Raw genomic sequence first — 9,706 nt, 5'->3', positions numbered from 1 at the left:
CCTCCATAATCCGAACCTCCCACTACCGTCTCCAGGATTTCTCTCATGCTGCACCCGTCCTCTGGAATGTGCTACCCCAGACAATCAGATTAATTCCCAATATCCACAGTTTTAAACGTGCCCTGAAAACACATCTATTTAGACAGGCCTATAACATTCCCTAATCTGACTCCTTTCCATGGCCCTCCTTTTAGATTAGTCATCAGGATAAGATTCCCTCACACTCCTTCTCTTCATGTCCGTCATACACGGATACTGGCTGGTGAGCGGCTCATGCAGCTTTATGTCACCACCGCATGTGTATAAAAATGGCCGGACCATTGTACAGAACAAACACTATTACACTTTGTGTCTCCCTTATGTCCTCATAGATTGTAAGCTCTTGCGAGCAGGGTCCTCACTCCCCAGGTTTGAATTGTAAATGAACTTTGTCACTATGTAATGTCTGATATTGTTTGTTTCATGTTCCCTCTAAATTGTAAAGTGCTGCGTAATATGTTGGCGCTATATAAATAAAGATTATTATTATTATTATTATTAATAGAACCGGGCGGGTACGTAAGTGCGGATCGTATTGCGGTCCGCAATTACGGAGCTTTTCCACGGTCATGTGCATGGGGCCTCCCACTGGGCGTTTTCATACACGCCGTTTGTAAAAACAGCGCGTAAAAGAGAAGTGCGTGTCACTTCCTGAGACGTTTTTGGAGCTGTTTTTCATTGTCTCGATAAAAAAAAGTTCCAAAAACGGCCCTAAAAAAACGCATCAAAAAACGCATGATGCATAAAAAACGGCTGAAAATCAGAGGCTGTTTTCCCTTGAAAACAGCTCCATATTTTACAGCCATTTTTAGTCTAGCGTGTGAACATACCCTAGCAATGTGACCATTTATGGCAGGTGCCAGGATGTATGGCCCGGACAACAAGGACGCCATCTTGGCTAAAATTCTTCTATTTGATAACCGCTCCAGGATGTTGCAGTGTGGCTACGCCACGTCCTAAAACTGGGGGCAACACCTATTCTATAAAACGGCTGTGTGACCACCAAGCTCTGTCCAGTGTTCAGGTGGGGGAGGAAAAACCTGGCTATTGCGGGACAGCTGCTGCAATAGCTACTGAGAGCTGTTGGGCTGCTGTGAAAGCGACAGGCACTAACGTTGGGCCTGAGTCTGTGGGTCTTGAAGCGCATTGCAGGTTAGGGGCAGGAGAATCCCAATGTGTGCAAGGTCATGTGAGCAGTGCAGGTTGCAGACAGGAGCCTGCCCACATGCGTCTGCAATCAAGCAAGTAAAATGCAGAGTTGTGTGAGCCAGCCATCATCAGCCAGCTAGAACCGCCATATGTATTAGACTGTGCCTGTCATATTAAGAAGTGTTTTCTGTTCTGTTGTGTTCCTGTGTACCATTAACACCATCTTATTAAAGTTTAGTTGCTGCAAACATTCCATCTTTCCCATGACAACCTTGCATAGGGCCGTACACCACTCTGGCCTACCCTATAGGTCTACCTGATGGCCCTATATTAAACATTGCAATTTTGGCAAGTTAAAACAAAACATATTCTCCTTTTAGGTGTAGGCTGCTCATGCTGGTACAGCATTCTCTTACAATAGGTGCAGACAGGGGCATAGCTAAATGCTCATGGGCCCCTGGTGAAAAAGTTCTTCTTGTGGGGCCCCCCAACTTCTCTTCATGTGTCGACAACCTGCAGCTCATCGCTGGGTCTTTTATGTGACCCATTGATGCAGCACTAGCAGCCAGGGGCGTTGCTGAGGTCTTAAAACGTGGGCACAAGCTCCCAAGACATACTAGTCCTTCTCAATGAATTAGAATATCATCAAAACATTGATTTATTTTAGTAATTCAATTTAAAAAGTAAAACTCATATTACAGAGTGATCTATTTCCAGCATTTTTTTCTTTTAATGTTGATGACTATAGATAACAGTTAATGAAATCCCAAAATGTAGTCTCTCAGAAAATTAGAATATTATATAAGACCAATTTCAAAAATCATTTTTAATACCGAAATGTTGGCCTACTGAAAAGTATGTACAGTATATGCACGAAATACTTGATCGGGGCTCCTTTTGCATGAATTACTGCATCAATGCGGCGTGGCATGGAGGCGATCAGCCTGTGGCACTGCTGATGTGTTATGGAAGCCCAGGTTGCTTTGATAGCGGCCTCCAGCTCGTCTGCATTGTTGGGTCTGATGTCTCTCATCTTCCTCTTGACAATACCCCATAGATTCTCTATGGTGTTTAGGTCAGGCGAGTTTGCTGGCCAATCAAGCACAGTGATACTGTGGTTATTAAACCAGGTATTGGTACATTTGGCAGTGTGGGCAGGTGCCAAGTCCTGCTGGAAAATGAAATCAGCATCTCCATAAAGCTTGTCAGCAGAGGGAAGCATGAAGTGCTCTAGAATTTCCTGGAAGACGGCTGCGCTGACTATGGACTTGATATAACACAGTGGACCAAGACCAGCAGATGACATGGCTCCCCAAACCATCACTGACTGGAATCTTCACACTGGACTGCAAGTTACTTAGATTGATGCCTCCCCACTCTTCCTCTAGACTCTGGTGCCTTGATTTACAAATGAAATGCAAAATTTACTTTCATCTGAAAACAGAACTTTGGACCACTGAGCAACAGATCATTCCTTTTTTTCCTTAGCCCAGGTAAGAACCTTCTAGAGGTTGACTCAAGGAATGCGACAGTTGTAGCCCATGGATACGTCTGTGTGAGGTGGCTCTTGAAGCACTGACTCTGGCCTCAGTCCACTCCCCAGATTCTTGAATGGCCTTTTCTTGACAATCCTTTCAAGGCTGCGGTTATCCCTGTTGCTTGTGCACCTTTTTCTACCACACTTTTTCCTTCCTCTCAACTTTCCATTAATTTGCTTGGATGCAGCACACTGTGAACAGCCAGCTTCTATAGCAATGTCATTTTGTGGCTTACCCTCCTTGTGGAGGGTGTCAATGACTGTCTTCTAGACAAATGTCAAGTCAGCAGTCTTTCCCATGGTTGTGTAGCCAACTGAACCAGACTGTTGGACCATTTAAAGGCTTAGGAATCCTTTGCAGGTGTTTTGTGTTGATGAGCTGATTAGAGTGTGACACCATGAGTCTACGATCTTCAACTTTTACCCAATATTCAAATTTTTTGAGAGACTAAATTTAGTTTTTCATTAACTGCTAGCCATAATCATCAACATTAAAAGAAAAAAATGCTGGAAATAGAACACTCTGTGTGTAATTAATATATATAACATATGAGGTTCACTTTTTGAATTGAATTACTGAAATAAATTAAAATTTTTGATGATATTCTAATTCATTGAGAAGGACTAGTATACATACACTACTGTGCAAACGTTTTAGGCAGTTGTGGAAAAATGCTGCAAAGTAAGTATGCATAAAGTGTTAATAGTTCTTTTTATCAATTAACAAAATACAAAGAGAATGAACAGAAGAGAAATCAATTCAATATTTGGCGTGAACACCCTTTGCCTTCAAAACAGCATCAATTCTGGCCCAAAAAATATCATGGAGGATCAGTTGAAGTATCTTTTATTTGAAACTCAAACTGATGCCAAAGTGCATTAGTTTGAATCAGCCTTCAATAGATCTGTCTGAATATTTTTTTTTCATAGGATCTGCCATGATTAATATATTTTTAGCACATTGAAGTGAACAATTGAAAAACTGATAGAAAGTAGAACCCCAATATGCACTCAAATCAATAAACACATGATACATGATAAAAATGAACTGCAAAATGCAAGCAGCAAATTAAGTAATAACGATAAACTACAAAGATGATAGACTTGTCGTTTGCTACATATATAGACAGTTATTCAAATGAGTGAGAATGAGAAACAGTTGCACTGTGTTTATCACATGTATTCTATTCATCAATGTTCTTTAATTCCTATTAAAAACACGAAAGAACATTTCCCATAACAGCATGCTCCCAGCTCAGATAGTAATACTGCAATGTAACCAAAGCTAGAGAGGATAGATACCTAATGAAAATATTTTTTTCCTGTATATAAAAGAGCCTCTGCTATAATTGTAATATAATATATAATTTTTGCTTCTGGGGGGATTCCGTTCCTAGACAGGGGATCCCTCTTGGCCACAGTGAGGGAGGGTTTAGGGATGGGTTTGGGAGGAGTTGAGTGTAGGTGGGGCTTAGGGAGTAACACCAACCTTCCCGGTCTTGTGTTTGGGGAAATCAGTGGAGCAGCATCCCTAGTGTTGTTGGTGCTGTTGTTCTTTCTGCAGTCCCTGCTTTGTTTTAATGCCTTATTGCGTCAGTTGATGTGCTGCTTGAGCAGTTCCGTGCAGCTTCTGCTGCTCATGGCCCAGGCTGGCTGGAGGCGCAGGTGTCGGCTCTGGTGGGTGAGCCTGCGGCCTCCATCCCTAGTCTTCCCCACCGGACCCGGCATTCTCATCTGCCGGTCCTGCTTAGACATGGTCCCAAGATCCCAGCGCCTCATACACAGCCCCTCGAGGTACCCTCTGACCCTGGTCTCGAATGGCTCTGCTGCTGTGAGAACCAGGGCCAAGAGGAATCCTGAAACACGGCGGGGATCGGCGGAGGCAGGAAGTTTGCGGCCTACTCTTCTGGCGACCCCTCCTGTCTCCTGCTCTGTGCAAAAGAATGTGAGGCACACGGCTTCCCCCGATAAAGTGCTGGCTGGTGGATGCGCTCGTCAGCAGGACCAGGCTGGGAATCGATGACGGCAGTCATCTGCTGTGGGCCGCAGGCCACGTTTGGTGGCACTGCAAGCATGTGACGGGAGGCAGTCGGCTGGCCCTTCTTCACCGGTGACCCTCCTGGCCAGTGATGATGTGGCTACAAGGGGGGCCTCCCCTATCCCTGACAGTTCTGGGTGCCAGGCGGCTTTCTTGTGCCAGCACGGTTACGGGAATTGGGACGTGTGGAGAGCTTAGTGTGTAAAACCAGCCCATACCCATCCTTCCCGGTCTTTTGATCAGGGAAATCACCGGAGCAGCATTTCCTCCCACCCGCCCTGTATTTCTTAGGCTTCTGTACTTTGGAGTTTTTGTTGGTTTTCTTGGTGTTCTTAATTTGTTCTTCATTATGGCAGCAGGTGGGGGGAGTCCTTGGAGTTGGTGGAAAAAATGGTGGGGGGGGATACATCGTGGGTATGTGTCCTCTATAATTGTAAAGGTGTGATTTACACTTACAGATTGATATTAGGGGCTACTTGGGGTGTTATCCCTTAGGAGTCATGGCTGTTTAAGTTATGGAATCTGCTAGGCTTATTGGTGCCTCCGACCTGGGCCTATAGCTTGGGGTAAATTAATGTGGGCAGATTGCCGCCTTAATATATTTTGTAGATCCAAAGACTTCCCCTGTTGTGTTTAATAGTTTTGTGGTGGTCTGTCGTGTGTGTTTTCCTGTTGGATGTTTTGGCAATGTTGAGTTCGTTTTTGGGGTATTTTTAAATGAGCTAAAAAAAAAAATTTCTGTTATATATATTTTCAATAAAATGACTGCTGTGGCCAGTTTATCTAAACTCTTGTCTCGACTTTTATTTAAGGTATAGTATTGTGTTTTAAAAGAAGAAGTAGGTACTTATATACCAAAGCTGACTAGACTTACTCAAGTCATGTAGAAACTATTCAGGTTAAAAGTCCATGTTTGGCTTTCTTGCAATCCAAAAACAAACAAGTGATTATCCAGCATGCAAGACTTGCAGCATGTAAATCAAACGAACACCTTGCCCATCTGGGCGCTAACTAAACTGCAGGTTTCCTCACCTATTATAAATCATAATTACAGTATTCCTTGGATCAGGCTTTACACACTATCCTTGTGTGGATTCCAAGGCTCTGACCCTCACTGCACTAACTGCAGAGCTTTTATGGCTCAGTAACAAGCCCAGAACAAGCCCAGTAGCTTCCCCTGAGCTAACTATGCTAGGGGTAACACCTCTACTGTAGTAAGGAAGGGAATGACGAGTCCCACTACCAATTCTACTTGCCATTCCATAGAAATCAAGTCCCAGAACACACATTTAAAGAGGCTCTGTCACCAGAATAAAAATGCTCTATCTCCTACATCAGTTTATCGGCGCTGGAATGTAGTTACTAGCAATGTGTTTTTATTTTAAAAACGATGTTTTTTAACAAAGTTATTGCGTTTAGAACATTTATGCAAATGAGGTCCTTAATGCCCAACTTGGCGTTTTTTAATTTTCAACCAAGTGGGCGTATGACAAAGAGGTGTATGACGCTGGCCAATCCGCATCATACACCTCTCTGTCTTACACCCAAGCTAGATTCACTGAGCAGCGTGATCTCGCGAGACCGCGCTGTGACGTCACTTCCGCCCACAGATCCTTCATCCCTGCGTCTGAAGACAACATCTTTCGTCTCCCTCCAGGCCGATGAGAAGTCCCAGTCGTCGGATCGGTAGTAGCAGCAGCAGCCTGGAGGGAGACGAAAGATGTTGTCTTCAGACGCAGGGATGAAGGACCTGTGGGCGGAAGTGACGTCACAGCGCGGTCTCGCGAGATCACGCTGCTCAGTGAATCTAGCTTGGGTGTAAGACAGAGAGGTGTATGATGCGCATTAGCCAGCGTCATACACCTCTTTGTCATACGCCCACTTGGTTGAAAATTAAAAAACGCCCAGTTGGGCATTAAGGACCTCATTTGCATAAATGTTCTAAACGCCATAACTTTGTTAAAAAAACATCGTTTTTAAAATAAAAACACATTGCTAGTAACTACATTCCAGCGCTGATAAACTGATGTAGGAGATAGAGCATTTTTATTCTGGTGACAGAGCCTCTTTAACAAAAGCCTCAGCAAATTACAGTAGGTTTGCTGAGGAAACGCGGCTTTCCTGGATTCCTTTATCTCACCCATCTACAGGCGTGGGATTCAAATTTTTAACAACAGGTTCCCTGTTTTTCGGACAAAGACTTGTGTGGGGGGGGGGGGGGTTCACAGTGTTTTGCGGTGTATCGTGCCATTGAAAATGATTCTAACAATAAAATAAAACAATTATGATATTCCATATACCCCCTACATTAAAGTGGACTCTAAATAAAGATCTTCCCTGTCCAGAATGTTTTACTGTGGATTGCCACACTATTTATATAATTACATAAGCGTACTAACCTACCCACACATTATATTAAACTCACCCATTACGTATAGGCCTATATGCGCACATTCAATATCCTAAGCGTGTTTAGCCCATTTAGTTAGGCTGTGCACATGAGAAGGGTGTAGGACAGTGCGGTGTGCGCAGTAAGCCAAGAAAACTCTCCCGGCTAATGCACAGATACGGTGCCAGGAGCAAGCTCAGTACATATATACAGCACCAGAATAAAGCTCAGTACATATATACAGCACCAGAACAAAGCTCAGTACATATATACAGCTCCAGAACAAAGCTCAGTACAAATATACAGCACCAGAACAAAGCTCAGTACATATATACAGCTCCAGAACCAAGCTCAGTACAAATATATAGCACCAGAACAAAGCTCAGTACATAAATACAACACCAGAACCAAGTTCAGTACATAAATACAACACCAGAACAAAGCTCAGTACATATTTACAGCACCAGAACAAAGCTCAGTACATATATACAACACCAGAACCAAGCTCAGTACATATATACAGCCCCAGAACCAAGCTCAGTACATATATACAGCCCCAGAACCAAGCTCAGTACATATATACAACACCAGAACCAAGCTCAGTACATATATACAACACTAGAACAAAACTCAGTACATATATACAGCACCAGAACCAAGCTCAGTACATATATACCGCACCAGAACCAAGCTCCGTTTTGAGCTTGGTTGTTCTGATATATATGTACTGAGCTTTGTTCTGGTGCTGTATATGTGTACTGAGCTTGGTTCGGGGGCTGTATTTATGTACTGAGCTTTGTTCTTGTGATGTATATATGTACTAAGCTTTGTTGTGGTGCTGTATATATGTACTGAGCTTTGTTCTGGTGCTGTATTTATATGCGGTGCTTAGTTCTGGAGTTGTATATATGTTTTGAGCTTTGTTCTGGTGTTGTATATATGTACTGAGCTTGGTTCTGGTGCTGTATATATGTACTGAGCTTGGTTCTGGTGTTGTATTTATATGCGGAGCTTAGTTCTGGAGTTGTATATATGTTTTGAGCTTTGTTCTGGTGTTGTATATATGTACTGAGCTTGGTTCTGGTGCTGTATATATGTACTAAGCTTTGTTGTGGTGCTGTATTTATATGCAGAGCTTAGTTCTGGAGTTGTATATATGTTTTGAGCTTCTCTTTGGTGCTGTATATATGTATTGAGCTTGGTTGTTATGATGAATATAACTCCAGAAGCTCAGTACATATATATACACAGCACCAGAACCAAGCTCAGTACATATATACAAAACCAGTACAAATACAGCTCAGTACAGAGATAATTAGCAAATTTAGTTTAACCCCTGCCATATAAGTTTGTAGGGCATAAAACTACAGATCCCAGTATAGCCAGAATGATGGAAAGGATATGCTGGGAGTTGCTGTTTCACAAAAAAGAACGATACACACATCATCTCGCTGCAGATCAAACAGTGACTACAGTACTGATCAGTCACAGGGAGAATAAACATTTACATTTAATGACTCACCGGTGACGACTTCTCAGATTCTAGTTGTTCTCTTTACTTTTCCATCTGGTCCAGAACTCTATGATGCCTCCTGGCCATGACCCATTTCTGCGGAAATGGGTAAATTTGCTGCTCAGATGTCTTCGGAAGATCACTTTTTCAAAATTTCTGCACCTATAAACGAAGAGCAAATTCTTATGGTACCACACTCTATGCCCCCAAATATAATAGTATCATACACTGTGTCCCCGAATATAATAGCGCTACACACTGTGCCCCTGAATATAATAGTAACATACACTGTGCCCCTGAATAAAATTGTCTCAAACACTGTAAAGTAATGCACCACACACAGTGCCCCCTGTAGATAGTGCCCATCATAGAGCCCTCTGTAGATAGTGCTCCCAGTAGAGCCCTCTGTAGATATTGCTCCCAGTAGAGCCCTCTATAGATAGTTCTCCCCATAGAGCCCTCTGTAGGTAGTAGCGTTCCCTGTAGATAGTGCCCCCTGTAGCGTTCCCTACAGACAGGGCCCCCCTGTAGTGTTCCCTGTAGATAGTGCCCCTGTGGCATTCACTGTAGCGTTCCCTGCATATTGCCCCTGTAGCGTTCCCTGTAGATAGTGCCCCCTGTAGCGTTCCCTACAGACAGGGCCCCCTGTAGTGTTCCCTGTAGATAGTGCCCCTGTGGCATTCACTGTACCGTTCCCTGCATATTGCCCCTGTAGCGTTCCCTGTATAGTGCCCCCTGTAGATAGGCCCCCCTGTGGCGTTACCTGTGCATAGAGCCCTCTGTGGCGTTCCCTGTAGATAGAGCCCGCTGTTTCGTTCCCTGTAGATAGAGCCCCCTGTGGCGGTCCCTGTAGATAAATCCCCCAGTGGTGTTTCCTGGAGATAGAGCCCCCTGTGGCGTTCCCTGTAGATAGAGCCCCCTGTGGCGTTCCCTGTAGATAGAGCCCCCTGTGGCGTTCCCTGTAGATAGGACCCCCTGTGGCGTTTCCTGTATATAGGGCCCCTTGTGGTGTTCCCTGTAGATAGGGCCTCTTGTGGCGTT

This window comes from Rhinoderma darwinii, chromosome 4 (assembly GCF_050947455.1).
Source record: "Rhinoderma darwinii isolate aRhiDar2 chromosome 4, aRhiDar2.hap1, whole genome shotgun sequence".
Taxonomy (NCBI): Eukaryota; Metazoa; Chordata; class Amphibia; order Anura; family Rhinodermatidae; genus Rhinoderma; species Rhinoderma darwinii.
Note: the sequence above shows the minus strand (reverse complement) of the source record.